The sequence below is a fragment of the Pristis pectinata genome, chromosome 6 (assembly GCF_009764475.1).
Source record: "Pristis pectinata isolate sPriPec2 chromosome 6, sPriPec2.1.pri, whole genome shotgun sequence".
Lineage (NCBI taxonomy): Eukaryota > Metazoa > Chordata > Chondrichthyes > Rhinopristiformes > Pristidae > Pristis > Pristis pectinata.
This window is the reverse complement of record NC_067410.1, coordinates 39858306-39873116: the sequence shown is the minus strand read 5'-3', so window position 1 is coordinate 39873116 and position 14811 is coordinate 39858306.

The following is a 14811-nucleotide window of genomic DNA, read 5'->3' as shown; positions in this document are numbered from 1 at the left end:
CCCATTCACTTCTCACAGTGCTTCATGGAAGGGGTGGGTCACTGATGTCTACAGTACATTGGGAGCTGCAAGCCAAGAAAATTTTAATCTGTTGCACGGCTAGCATCAGTGGTGACCAAGAGGCATGGTCAGGGATCAGTGTGATCCGGCCCAGTATGTGTGGAGAATCCAGAACAAATTTTTGTAAGTGCACTAACAACAAGTACATTTAGCAAGTGGGTTACTGATTTTAGTATTGTGTTTGGCCCTGAGCACCATACATTGTGAAGGATGTCATGGTCTTGGAGAGGGTGCAGAGGAAAGGCATCGTGTATGTGGAGAGACTGAATAAACTGTGATTGTTCTCATCGGAACAGAGAAGATCATAAAGACATCTGATTGAGATGTTCAAATACAGGAAGAATAAGTGGTTTCGGGTGGCAGGCATGTTGGCAACTGGAGAACTCACGTTAAGGTGAATGGCAAAAAAGAACCAGAGGTGACATGAGGTGTTGTGATCAGGAACTCTGTACCAGATAGTGCAGCATAAACATATTCCATTCAGAAGATAATTAGATAAACATTTGAAGAGGGAAAAAATGTACTGGGTGGCACAGTGGCGCAGCCAGTAGTAGCACCAGTGATCCAGGTTCATTCCTGACCTCGGATACTGTCTGTGAGGGGCTTGTACATTCTCCCTGTGACAGCTTAGGTTTCCTCTAGATGCTCCATTTTCCTCCCACATCCCAAAGATGTGGGGGTTAGTAGGTTCATAGGCCACTGTAAATTGCCTCTAGTGTGTAGGTGAGTGGTAGAATCTGGGGGGCAGTAGATGTGGGGAGGAAAAAGTAATGGGAATAATGTAGGACTCTTGTAAATGAGCGATTGATTATAGGCACAGACTCAGTGGGTTGGAGAGCCTGTTTCCATGCTGTGTGACTCTGTGCCTCTCACTTCAATCTTCTTCCCAGGGTAGGGGAGTCTAAAACTAGAAGACATAGGTTTAAGGTGAGAGAGGAAAGATTTAAAGGGAATCTGAGGGGCAACTTTTTCACACAGAGGGCGCTCTGTACATGGAACAAGCTGCCAGAGGACGTGGTAGAGGTGGGTACAATTACAACATTTAAAAGACATTTGAAGAGGTTCATGGATAGAAAATGTTTAGAGAGATATAGGCCAAATGCAGGCAAATGGGACTAGCTCAGGAAGGCACTTTGGTTGGCATGGATGCGTGGGCCCGAAGGGCCTGCTTCCATGCTGTATAACTCTATGACTCTAATACCGCCAGCTAATTGTAAAGACACTAACAACTGGTGATGCTGATTGCTTTCACAGCCATTTATCCATATGGCTTTATTAGGTCATTACTGATTTCAAATTCCTAATTATTTAGAAGCTCCAGATGACAGTATAACTAAACATTTTATCAAAGTAACAGCAAACAAAACAAATGTATTGTACTTAAAATCAATTGTCATGGTAATTACAATTAAATTCATGCAGCACAGCACCTTTTTACAATTCTTACAATCTAATTTGCCAGGTGACTATGAAGTCAAAACTAATTAATGTCTGCCTTTTATTTTTCCATTACACAATTACATGTTATAGCTTGGGCAGACGTGGCTCCACATGCTGGTGTTAGTTTGCCAGATGACACAAGCTTGGGGTTTCCAGGTGGTCAGGGGGAAAGCTTTGCAGCCGTCAAAGGATATTAGACTCACAGTCTCATCTTCCTACAGGCAGTTCCCTCGAGTCTGTATTGAGCAGACTGTGGTATTTTCACAGTAATTTAATCTGCAGTAATTTTGACCACTGATTCATAAAGGTTCAGTGTACCATTAGTTTCATGCTCAGGAGGAAGTCACAGACCCTTGCTCAATTGGAAGCCATCAATTGCTCAGCACTGCTCAGGCAGTGCAAGCTACGAGTGAACCTTTCTGATGGAAACCGTTTGTCTTTCTCACTGGGAGGGACAGCTGCCTTGCTGTGATGGCCATAAGCAAAAGCCAGGAGGTAAAGTTATGATCATCACACTGGTTTCCATAATATGTTCACTGATGATGCTATACTTGCTTGGCAATATCTTTAGGAATATTTCCTTCTCAAAGTGTTGATAAACTGGAGGGATGATTTCCACAACCTGCTGTATGTAATTAAGTTATAATCTGATCATACAGAACAGATTGCCAGATAAATTGCACATAGGAAGTTCTACTCCACCCTCACTCCACTTCTCCATTGTCACCAGTAGACAACACTGGAATAACAGTGTGATTTAAACAAAACATTTTTGTCTTCATTTATTTCACCTCTTATTCTTCCTTAGAAATTAACTGACCAGCTTGTTTGCTATGTGCTCTGTGGTTGCATATGCTCTTTAGAATCCAACATAACTATGAGTTAATATTTTATGCTTCCAGTAACAAAATAAGCATCTGCTTTGCAAAATATCAGAGGAATTCAGTGATGAAAATGATCTAAGAATGAACTCTTGCAAGTCATTTCCATAATTCAAATGTCAGTGATATATTATTGAGTACAATGTTCCTTAAATATCAGCTGTCTTTTCATTTCTTTTATACTGAGCTTCTTTTATGTGTATGAATTTCAGCTCATTTAAATATATTAAAATATGTCCTTAGGATCTTGCATGTAGAAAGGATACCCCCACCAGTTGTACTACCGAAGAAAAAATTTAATTAAGATTTTTTTATCAGCTTGTGATCTAATATAATTGGAAATAGCCTATTCTTTAATGAGTTATTGTGCATAGATTACATACGTGGCTTCTGATTTGTAGTCACTGACTGTCATGTGCTAATTTTATAACATGAAGTTGTGGTTAGAATTCAGGAATTTTATCCATTCTTCCACAAAAATGATAAATAAAGCTGCATTTGCAAACCCACTCCAGCATCAGGGCAACCGAACCCCAGAATGAGGTGGAATAGGCTTCTGGAGAAAGGAGAAACATTCATTTTAATCATTATTCCTGCAACATTGAAAGCAGTATTGCAGTGAGCTATTATTTTGATTGTTTGTACTTTGTACATGACTTGTAATAACTATGTTTTTTTCTTTAAAAAAAATCCCCAAACTCAATTGGCTGACTTGCAAAAATGTTGAAATGCTTTTCCTCCTTATTGTAATGACTTTCTTTCCCATCAGCCTGGTGTCAGTTCATCAAGTGAAGGTTTATTGTAGGTGACTCACTGATGTGTTGAAGAATTCAACATAACTGCCAGAAATCTGATTATTATTCATATAATCTGGCATAGAGAGTAAACTTTAAATTGAGCAAGAAAACAAAGATGCACTTCTAAAAACAAAAAATTTGGCATTTTACAAAATAGAAAGTCATAAGTGAACTGATGCATAAATTGAATGAGCATTTGGTTTGTTGTCATTTGTGTCTACTTGCTTATCTTGGTGACATTATCCAACTAAGCAGGACTAGTTCTGCATTTTGAAGACAGAGCTCCTGTCGGGCTCGTAAATGCATTCATTGCTTTGTAAATACATTAGCATATAAACTCAACAGCACACACTGGTTCAGCAGAACTTCATCGATTCCATCCCTTTAATATAATGTGAGTCACCCCTGCTCATAAACTCTTTCAGAGCACTGTTTACTAGATGTTGTGAAGATAAATACCACAGAAAATTTATGAAGTCATATGTCATAGAGCACAGAAACACTCACCATGTCCGTGCTGACTATCAAACACCCATCTACACTAATGCCATATTTCCTACCCCCATCAACTGCCCCCACCCCAATTCTCCTGAAACCACCTACAGTAAGGACAATCTACAATGGCCAATTAACCTACCAACCAGCATGTCCTCAGCATGTTGTAGAGTCATAGAGAGATACAGCACAAAAACAGCCCAGTGAGCCCATGTTGACCATTGACCATCCATTTACACTGATTCTACATTAGTCCGATATTTTATTCTCCCTGCATCCTCATCAACTTCCCCAAAATCCTACCACACACCCACACACTCGGGGCAATTTACAGTAGTCAATTAACCTACCAATCCACAAATCTTTGGGATGTGGGAGAAAACCGGAGCACCCAGATGAAACCCACATGGTCACAGGGAAAATGTGCAAACTCCACACAGAGAGTACACAGGTCTCTGGCACTATGAGGCACTGGCTCCACTAGCTCAACCGTTGCGTTGCCACCATGCAGGGATACATGACATTTTAATGCTCTACATATGTGAATCCACAAGTCTCTTTGGATATAAATTGCTTCCAGTCTTTCACAATTCCGCAAGTATACTGGTCAATCTCTTCCGTTACAAAATGTTGAAATCTATTTGCCACTGCTTTTTTGCATTTATTAATAGCTGAATGGTTCTGGCCAAAGCAAGTGGCTCTAAACCACCAGGTATTCAAAGTAAGACTTATGCACACGTACTATGAAGCACAAAAATCCTCGGCCCATAGGTCAGACCTGACTCAAGATCCAAATTGCTATTGATTTCTATGAAGGTTTTGTAGGGCACATGTAGGAGGATACTGGATCATCAGAGTTTTACTGCCCATGTCACCTGGAAACATTCAGTGGGAGAGATCCAGTAAGTACAGGTATGGTGTGGTGATTCTGCTTGGGAGTGCATAATCCAGCCGTTAACTACTTACAGTTTAATTCTTCTATTCACACTAATTGCACTGCCATCTACCTTAGCTTCTTTGAGAAAGCCAAGGCTTTAGCTTTCTATTCTATCATTTAAGTCTTCAGTATAGAGAATAGTTGATTCCCCAACACACATCCTTGTGGGACATCATGTCTTGCCTGGTAGGCTACCTGCCATTACCCATACTCTCCATCTTTAGGTGGTCAGCCAAATTTCTAACCAGCTCACTAATTTGCTTTCAATTTCATGGGTTTCATCTTTAGTCTCTTACAATGGCTTTTTAACAAATATCTGCTAGAAGGTCATATGAATAATATCCAGAGTTACTTCCCTGTTCACTACTTGAAATCAGTTCATCAGGCATGACCTTTCTTTACAAATCCAGAAGATTTCAAGGTGTTCAGTCATTTCATCATTAGTTACAGATTCTAATAATTTCCCAACTATTGATAGCTGGGCCATTAGCCATTAATCCCTATGTTCCTTTTGTTACTTGTCCTAAGTAATAAAGTTTTCCAATACAAGGTAAAAAATATAGAGAGTTTTGGAAGATTGTAGTTGAAGCACCTACAACGTTCTTACCTACTTTCTTTAAAAGCTGCTAATGAAACCATCTGGTTATTTTTTCCATCACTGTGACACTGTTGGTACTTGATTCATTATTCATGTCCAGGACACCTTCTTCACTGTAAATATATGATGTAATTAATCAAAATAACCATCTTTTCCTTATTTTTGTTCATACTATCACTGAACACTTTCCAAGTGTCCCAGATTTCTCCTGACCACACTCTTTTCCTAATATGAATAGTACTCCTTTTTATCTTGCTTTGATATCCATTGGATGTTTCTTGGATGCTACATTCTGTGGTTCTGCTCTCCTTTGTGTCATCTTTTGTTGTTTCAGTCACCGCTAGCTTCTGCATTTTTAGTTTCAGCTGCTTCTTAACTCGTCATTCAACTGTGGCTTTTTATTTGACAAGCAGAGCATGTCTCCCATTGGGTGTAAACTTGCTCTATATCATGTTAAATTCTTTTTTTGATCATCTCCCTTTGTTTTACCCTTTAGCAGATTAGCCCAGATTACTGCAGTGGGTACACAAGAGACTGCAGATACTGGAATCTGGAGCACAAACAATCTACTGGAAGAGCTCAGCAGGTTGAGCAGCATCTGTGGGGGGGGGGGGGGGAGGGGGGAAGGAATTGTCGATATTTTGGGTTGAAACCCTGCATTAGGAATCATAGTGTGAACTGGCATTTAGCACCACTGACCAGGGATTCCTTTCTCATCTCTAAACTTCCACAGCATGTAAATTTTGTGTCATTTGGTTTCCAACTAAAGCATGTAGTTTATTTCTACCTCCCCCACATTATAGTAAACTTCTAACAAACAGGCACCCTTGGGACTTTGGCAATACCAGACTGGCAGGTTTTCTGGATTATTGGATATTACTCCTATTAACAGCCAAACACCCCTTTATTTCATTTTTATTTACAGGTTCTACAGTGGTATAAGAAATTTTCCAGTGAATCTGGTGAGTGTAGAGGGAGCAGGAAATATACAAGCACTTCAGACCCTGGTTCCAGCTCTGGCCACATGTTCTGCTTGTACTCTGGACTAATGAGTGAGCCAGATGCCAACCATCAGAATTTCTAAAGAATCGGATACTGGATATTCAGAGTTTTACTGTATTTTGATTATGTGCACAATGCTTGACCTCAAGTTTGTTATTACCAAGAGCTCAAATCATTATTCTCACTACATGCACAAAGACAAGGAATTGATTGATATTAAATATCACTGAGTTAGAGTTGTTAACAGTCATTGAACTTGTGGCAAATTTCATCAGAGAAAATTGCTGTTGACTTTGATTTTGAACATTAGAATCAGTAACTTATTCTTAAACAGGCGAATCTAGTCAGAGCTTACTGTCAGAGGGATCTATTATAGATTGATGAGATTTATCCAGCTCTCTACATTTAGTGAATTATTGAAAGAAATAAAATGCTTAACATATCCCAATAGAATAATTAGTTCACAGCCATATGTGAAGAATTAGATTAAATCCCAGACATTTCCTGCTAAGAGACAACATTAAGTTAATGACAAGGTACAAGCACACGTTGCCATTTAATGGCCAAATTATAGTGATTTCTGTCCAATTCTTGTGACAATGTTTTTTTTTGTGGCATTCTTTATACTGTCCACCTCAAAAAAAACACACATCATTACATAAAAGGATTCCACAATTCTCCCTCCTATTCATTTTGTCCCTCTTGTCTCATACCATCACATAACTAAAAATACAATAAGAGGTTTAGCCCTTCACCCCGTCAAGAGGACATAACTTACCAGACTGTCTGCTGGTGACATGCCAATCAATTCTTTCGATCTTTCTGTGAAAGGGAATTTATTAGTAATTTGGGGACTTACCCCTTTCACATTTCCAACATTAGGAACCCATGCTGTGGAGAACAGCACTTTATCTCAAAGGACAGCAGTAACAGCTGCCCAATTCCATCCATTTTTTCCCTTTTGTTTAACATATGTTGTTGTCACCAAATGTAAATTCATTGTTTTTAGCAAATTTTTAGGCCACTAAAAATCATAGTTCAAGCCCATTGCCCTGAAAAACTCCTTTGTGCAAGGTATGATGCCAACTCCAATTGTACCAGAGTTCCATAATGCCATACTCGGTCAAGTATTGTCAAGGGTGATTACTCTTACGTGACCTTGAGATTTCTTCTCTTTTGTCTATGTTTGGAGCAAGGTGGTAATGAGGTCTGGAGCTAAGTGGATTTGGCAATACACAAAACTGAGCATCAATCAGCAGGTCATTAGTGAATAAAAGCTCTTAAACTCCCTCTCAACAACACTTTTCACAACTTTCCGGAGGTTACAGACGCTTTACGGTGCCACCAAGCCATTCTTAGTGAAGGACATTGAAGTTCCCTCCCAAGAGTATATTCTGTGCTCTCACTGTTTCTTCCAAATGTTGTTCAGTATGATTCATCAGTTGATTGTGGATGAAAGGTGGTAATTGTAGAGCTATTTAGTTATCAGCATTAAACACTGGAATGTAATCTGGAATTATCTTCAATTTACAGGCATTATACTTCTAAATGCACTTTAAATACTCAGTCTACACCCCAGCCAGGATCAGCACATGCAGCTTCTGTTCTCTGTACTTGGCTCAACACAGGGCTGTCACGAAAGCTGAGTGAGAATATAATGCTGCCATCATTTCCTGTCTGAACAAAGGTTAAAATAAAATGGAGAAGGACTAATAGCTAATGATCTTGAGAGTTGATCACTTGGTTTGACACAAGTTGAGTTTTCTCAGTGGTCATGTGCCAGTGTTCCTATTAATGAAAACGATTTGGTCACATTGGTAAATGTTATTGAACAGTCAGCATGATAAAAATGTGTCTATTTTGTTATTTGATTGCACTGTGTAGATTGCACAGTATGTCCATGCCAAAGAAGTATATTCATTCCATCAGTGTAATAGGAAAGGTTTGTCCCTTGAAGTCCTGTTCTAAAGGTTATTTATGATCCTTGCAACAAAATTACATTCAACTGGCAGGAGTTCTCATTCTGGCTGAACAGTGACCTTAACTTCCAGGCATGCTCAGATGGGGTTCCAACCACTTGTGTGATTACTTTTAGGAAACTACTAGAAAACCCCAGAGGCAAAACAGTTGCTGATTTTCACATAATAGTGTCAAATGTTGCATTCATTCCTGTGATCTCAGTCTACTAGATTCTGTTTTCTGAACAGAGGTACAAGAGCTGCTGGAAGCTGGAGCAAAAAAATAAACTGCTGGAAGAACTCAGTGGGTCAGGCAGCATCTGTGGAGGCCAAGGGATGGTCAACGTTTCGGATCGGGACCCTGGTGGGGTGTGGGGAGTGGTGAGGAAAGGCAGTGTATAGATGTACAGGAAAAGGGTGGGACAGGAGCTGTTAGGTGATAGGTGGAACCAGATGAGGGGCAAATGATGGGCTGATGGAGCCAACTGGGGGCTGGAAATGGTGAACAATGGGAGAGAGATGCTGGGTGGACTGGTGGGAATGGGAAAGGAAAAGGGGGGGGGGGGGGGTATGGGTTACCTGAAAGTGGAAAACTCATTGGGTTGTAAACTACCCAAGCAGAACATGAGGTGTTGTTCTTCTAGTCTGTGTTTGGCCTCACCTTGGCAGTGGAGAAGGCCAAGGACAGGCAGGTCAGTGTGGGAATGGGAAGAGGAGTTGAAATGACATGTAACCAGAAGTCCAAGATGGCTGTTGTGAACAGAGCACAGGTACTGTGCAAAACAATCACCTGGTCTATGCTTGGTCTCGCCAATGTAGAGGAGTCACATCACAAGCACTGAATGCAACAGATGAGGTTGGAGGAGGTGCATGTGAATTTCTGCCTCACCTGGAAGGGCTGCTTAGGTCCCTGGATGGTGGTGAGGGAGGAAGTGTAGGGACAAGTGTAGCACCTCCTATGGTTGCAGGGAAAAGTGCAAGGGGATAAGGCAGGGTGTGTGGAGAGGGATGAGTGGACCAGCGACCCATGGAGAGAGTGGTCCCTGCGGAAAACAGAAAGGGGGGAGAGGGGAAGATGAGACTGGTGGTGGGATCCCATGGGAAGCTGGCGGAAGTGGCGAAGGATGATATGCTGGATGTGGAGGCTGGTGGAGTAAAAGGTGAGAACAGGGGAACTTTATCGCTGAACTGTCTGGGGAGAGGGTGGGAGAGAGCAGATATGCAAGAAATGGAGGAAATGTGTGTGAGGGCACCATCAAATGAGGCAGGGGGTTGGGGGAGCCACATTTCCTGAAGAAGGAGGACACTTCAGAAACCCTAGAGTGGAAAGTTTCATCTTGAGAACAGATGCAGCTGAATGTTCTCTTCTGCTGACAACAAATAAAAATCTGAAAAAAGGCCATCCAGCCATTGGTATGAAATTTGTTCAGTTGCTGGATAAATAGTTTGTTCAATCTGTTACCAATGTACCTTTAATATAAAAAGACATTCAAAAATTCTTATTAAGATATGATATTTATTTATTAGTCACATGTACATCGAAACACACAGTGAAATGCGTCTTTTTGCGTTACCGAGAATGTGCTGAGTCGCCACTCTTCCAGCTCCCAACGTAGCATGCCCACAGCTCCTAACCCGTACGTCTTTGGAACGTGGGAGGAAACCGGAGCATCCAGAGGAAACCCAAGCAGACACGGGGAGAAGGTACAAACTCCTTACAGACAGCGGCGGAATTGAACCCAGGTCGCTGGCACTGTAATAGCTTTATGCTAACCGCTACACTACTCATGCTAAGAACGGATGAACAGTGAACTTTAAGCCTAAGCTAGACCCAATGCAGGTCACTGCTGTACAACAGTAAATGGAAGAGTGATGTTCAAATGGCCCTTTGTGTTGAGTCAAGATTTTTGTGGTCCAGTTTTGGACAAGTTGATGTTTGTTGAAGTGAAAGGGGAGTAATTGGTCAGGAGGGTACGATGTCTTGGTGCTGGTGAGCTTAAGGAAAATGCCACATAGTCAATATCGCAGAATTAAAGATAAGTGCCTTGAAACTGAAATTTACCCATTATGGAGGGTGTGGATGGAGTAACAGGGTGTGTGTGTGTGTGTGTGTGTGTGTGTGTGTGTGTGTGTGTGTGTGTGTGTGTGTGTGTGTGTGTGTGTGTGTGTGTGTGTGTGTGTGTACGTGCGTAACATTTTCACTGCCTTGAAGTTTTCACTGCCTTTGGCATAACTTGAAACAATCATCAAATTTTTTCTACCCCATGGCATAGTGTGTCATGGGGTAGAAAAAACCCATGCCATGGGGAGTCTCGCTCCTAGAGGAAACAACTCTAGCAACCACATGCCTCCTGGCTCTGTTGGCATACAGGACTTTGTTGCTGGCATCTATTTCATTCACCAGGATTCTACGTCCCTCTGCGTTAATCTGGGAGTTTTCTCCCTCTTGCCTACAGAGTCACTCTCTCTCTCTCTTCCCCCCCCCCCCCTCTCTATTGCAGCCACAATATGTGTTTCTGCTGCCTGGCTACTCAGGGTGTGTACCTTTAAGGGCTGACTGTCAAACAACTATGTGATGGCAGATTTGCTGAGTAAAAATGGTCCCATTTTAGCACTTATTTCTCAGTGTAAGACATCTTAGTGCAGTCTTGGACTTGTCTTTGATGTATTTGTCATTTTCTTTTTGCAGGGAACTTAAATTGGCACCAGTACTAATGCCATGATGTCTCAGCACATTAAAAGAGGTGAAGTCCAATTTCTAAGCAACTGTTGGCAAACTTCTCCTGGAAGGTCTGCACAGTTGGTGGGGGGGGGGGGGGGGGTTGGGGAGGAGTCTGAGGTACTGCTGCCTCATGGATCCAGTGACACAGGTTCAATCCTGCCCTTGGGTGCTGTTTGTGTGGAGTTCTCCCTGGGACTGTGAGAGTTTCTGTCAGGTGCCCTGGTTTCCTCTCACATCCCAAAAACAGGTAGGTTAATTGGCCACTGGAAATTGCCCCGGTGCATATGGCTGAGAAGAGAACTGGGGGACAGAGAAGTTAAGAAGCATGTGAAAGAGAACAAGTTGCAAGGAAAGAAATGTCCGAAGAGGATTTGATGAGATTGCTGTAAGAGCTGTTGTAGATACAATGGGCTGATTAACCTCCTTCTACATTAAAAATAAGTAAGGAAAGACTTTAAAAAATGACCATGGAGGAGAAGACACAACATTGCAGTAAATGTTGAAGCTAGCTCTGGCTTTCAACAAGAAGACCAATCATTCAAGTTACTGTATGTTCATGTGCCTCTGAATTTCATAAGATACAAGAGAACTGTTCAAATATTCAAACACCCACCATCAAAATAGATTTCACATTTGCAATTTTTCTTAAATTTTAAGTCTTTTTTGTATTGATATTTAACTGAGCGTTGACCTTGAATTTTCTTATACCCATAGGTCTATGAAAGCTTCCTGAGAACTGTGCGGCAGCAATTATACTGCTTTCAAGTTACTCAAAGGGCCATGGCAACACCTTGGCAAGGCTTTAATCTATGTTTTCTCACCACAGACCAAGCTGGAACGACAACTTCAAGGTAAATTCAAATGTCAAATACAAATTACAATTTCAATCTGCCCCAAAGAACAAAGAGCTGCAGGAAAGATTTTTCACGTGGTCATGCTCAAAAGGTGGAATACTTTGTAACAATGTTTGTATTAAAAATTGAATTCTACACAGCAGTAAGTCTACTTCATGGTAAATTATTTGAACAGGAATCTAGTTGGAATGTTGGCTTGTTGAAGGCAATGATTTAGAGGTCTGTCCTGATTAATATCAGGAGTGGGAGTGGGGGAGAGATGAGAGAAGAAGGAGCAATGATGCCATTGTTGTGGTCACTTTAAATGGACTGCAGAGAACAGCCTGCTTAAATGGGATACACATTGGAATGGATTTTGCAGTTAGAGCAAGCAATACCATCGTCTTGCTGACCTCAATGAAAAAAATATGAATTTACCTTTATCTTGCACTCTTGCCAGCAGGAAATTGTAAAAAAAAATGCTGGGTCAGTTCTCTGTGGCATGGAAAGGGCCTTCTGCAACATACAAGGCACCGCAAAGGGTGAAACTAAACAATTCCCTCCCACAAAATAGTAGATGTTCACAGCCAGCTAATGCATGCTTCCAAACTTGGATGACAACTGAAAAGATAAGGTATCTTTATTAGTCACATGTACATCAAAACACACAGTGAAATGCATCTTTTGCATAGAGCGTTCTGGGGGCAGCCCGCAAGTGTCGCCATGCTTCCAGCACCAACATAGCACACCCACAACTTCCTAACGTTACGTCTTTGGAATATGGAAGGAAACTGGACCACCCTGAGGAAACCCATGCAGACACGGGAAGAACGTACAAACTCCTTACAGACAGTGGCCAGAATTGAACCCAGGTCGCTGGAGCTGTAATAGCGTTACGCTAACCACTACACTACCATGATGCCATCAGGTATACGTCTGACACTGGGAAATGTCAGCTATGCTAACACGATCAGACCTGCGAGGCATGGTCCAATTTCTTGATTGGAGTGACTTCACCCAGAACTGATCAGTAATGTGATTTACTCAAGATAGAATTGATTTTGGATTGTGTAGTACTGAAAAGACTGCTAGGTGATCCAATTTAAGGAATACGAGTACTGAATTCTCAGAAATAATTAACAAAATACCCCAAAAAGAGGCCCCAGGCTGCTTTAAAAGCATTTTCAGGCAAGAAGTAAAAATCCTGAAAAACAGTCCCTTTAGAATTTACTGGAAATCTAAAAGCAACCTCCCACTGCACATCAGACTTTACTCAGCAGGGACAGACATATGATATTAGCCATGTAGAAAATGTGACCATTAGTGTCTGAACTGCTTGTTGAATTATTAGCCCCTAGCACCAGACCATTTGTAATCTGTGATGTGAATTCACAAGTTTGTATCTTTCAAAGACAAGATCATTCTGAAGTTATTAACTCCTGAAAAGACACAACCACACCATTACAAGCAACTGGACAAGCCAGATGGCATCAACAAAGTATTTTTTCTACATTCATTGATGGAATGCAGGCATTGCTGCCAAGGGCAGCATTTATTGCCCATCCTTAATTGCCCTTAAGAAGGTGGTGGTGAACTGTCTTCTTGAACCCTGCAGTCCTTCTAGTGAAAATGCTCCCAAGCTGCTGTTGGAGAGGGAGTTCTGGTACTTAGACCCAGTAATGACGAAGGAACGACAATATATTTCCAAGTCAGGGTGTTGTGTGATTTGGAGGAGAACCTGCAGTGGTTCCCATGTGCCTACTGTCTCTGTCTTTCTGAGTGATAATGATTGAGAGGTGCTGTCAAAGTACACTTTATAAGTAACTGCAGTACAGTATGTACATAGCACACATTACATCCATAGTATATCAGTAGTAAAGGGAATGAATGCTATTGTGTTGAGGTGCCAATCACATCGCTGCTTTATTCTGGATGGTGAGTTTTTGAATATCTTTGTAGCTGTGGAATGGAAGCTATTCCACTACAATCTTCCATTATGCCATGAGATAAGGAGGCAGGTCCCATGAGTTTGGAGGTTTAGAGAAGAAAAGAGCAGAGATCGGAGGGAAACTAGAAAAAGATACTAGTTTGGCGAGTAAGGTTGGGGGCAATATTAGATTTAGCCTAGTGGGCTTCGGAAGGTAGAGAGGTAGCAGAGGCCTTAGAATGGATGATCTGAATTGTATTGATAAAGTGTGAGCCTGAATAAAATACAGAATGCAGGAAACAGTCAACAGGTCTGGCAGCATCTGTGGAAAGGGAAACAGAATTAACAGGTCATGTCAAAGTCCTTACATCAAAATTGAGAAGCTGATTTGATTTGCTTTTCATTTTTGGTTTTCAATCCATGAGTTCCCCATATTGGTTATTCGAGGTGTTAAGAAGACATTTTGCATAAAAGGAGAAAGCTGGAGCCATCTTTGAATTCTCGGATGATCCTAAATTCGTGAGCACAATACTTTATGTGGCCAGTTATATTCACAATGAATGGCTACCTGCCACTTCAGATCAAGTTGGCTTCCTTTGGACATAAGGGAGCCAAAGATGAGAGCTGGACGTGGGTCAGAAATTTAAATGAGGGTTAAGGAATCAAAAGTAGAAGCAAGTAAGGTCAAAGGTCAGACAAGTGACAGTGCAGATGTAAGTGAACTGGGAGCGAATCTTTTTCCAGGGTAGAGAATGAGGGAGGTAATGACATGGAGAAAGAAGCTGATGTGACTGGAGACGATACAAGGGTTCAGAGGATCCTATCTGTGACTGAAACGATGGGAGAACAAGAGCACAGAATCTCCCAAACAAGCCACCCAGCCATTCTCTCGAGGATTTCCGGTTTCACCTGCAGCAGGGTCTGCGGATCCCGTGTGAGCATCATCAACCACCTCAGAACCAACAGGAACTGTGGAATCAAATCATCCTCAACCCTGAGGGACTGCCTAAGAAGAAGAAGAAAATAATCATTTCATACAGTATTACACAGGAATTGAATGTTGTTTTCTTCTTCTTAGGCAATTTTTAGTTTTCTTTGGGACCGTGCTCGGTGCAATAACTATTTTGGTTACTGTCAAAAACTGACTGTCCAGGATTTTAA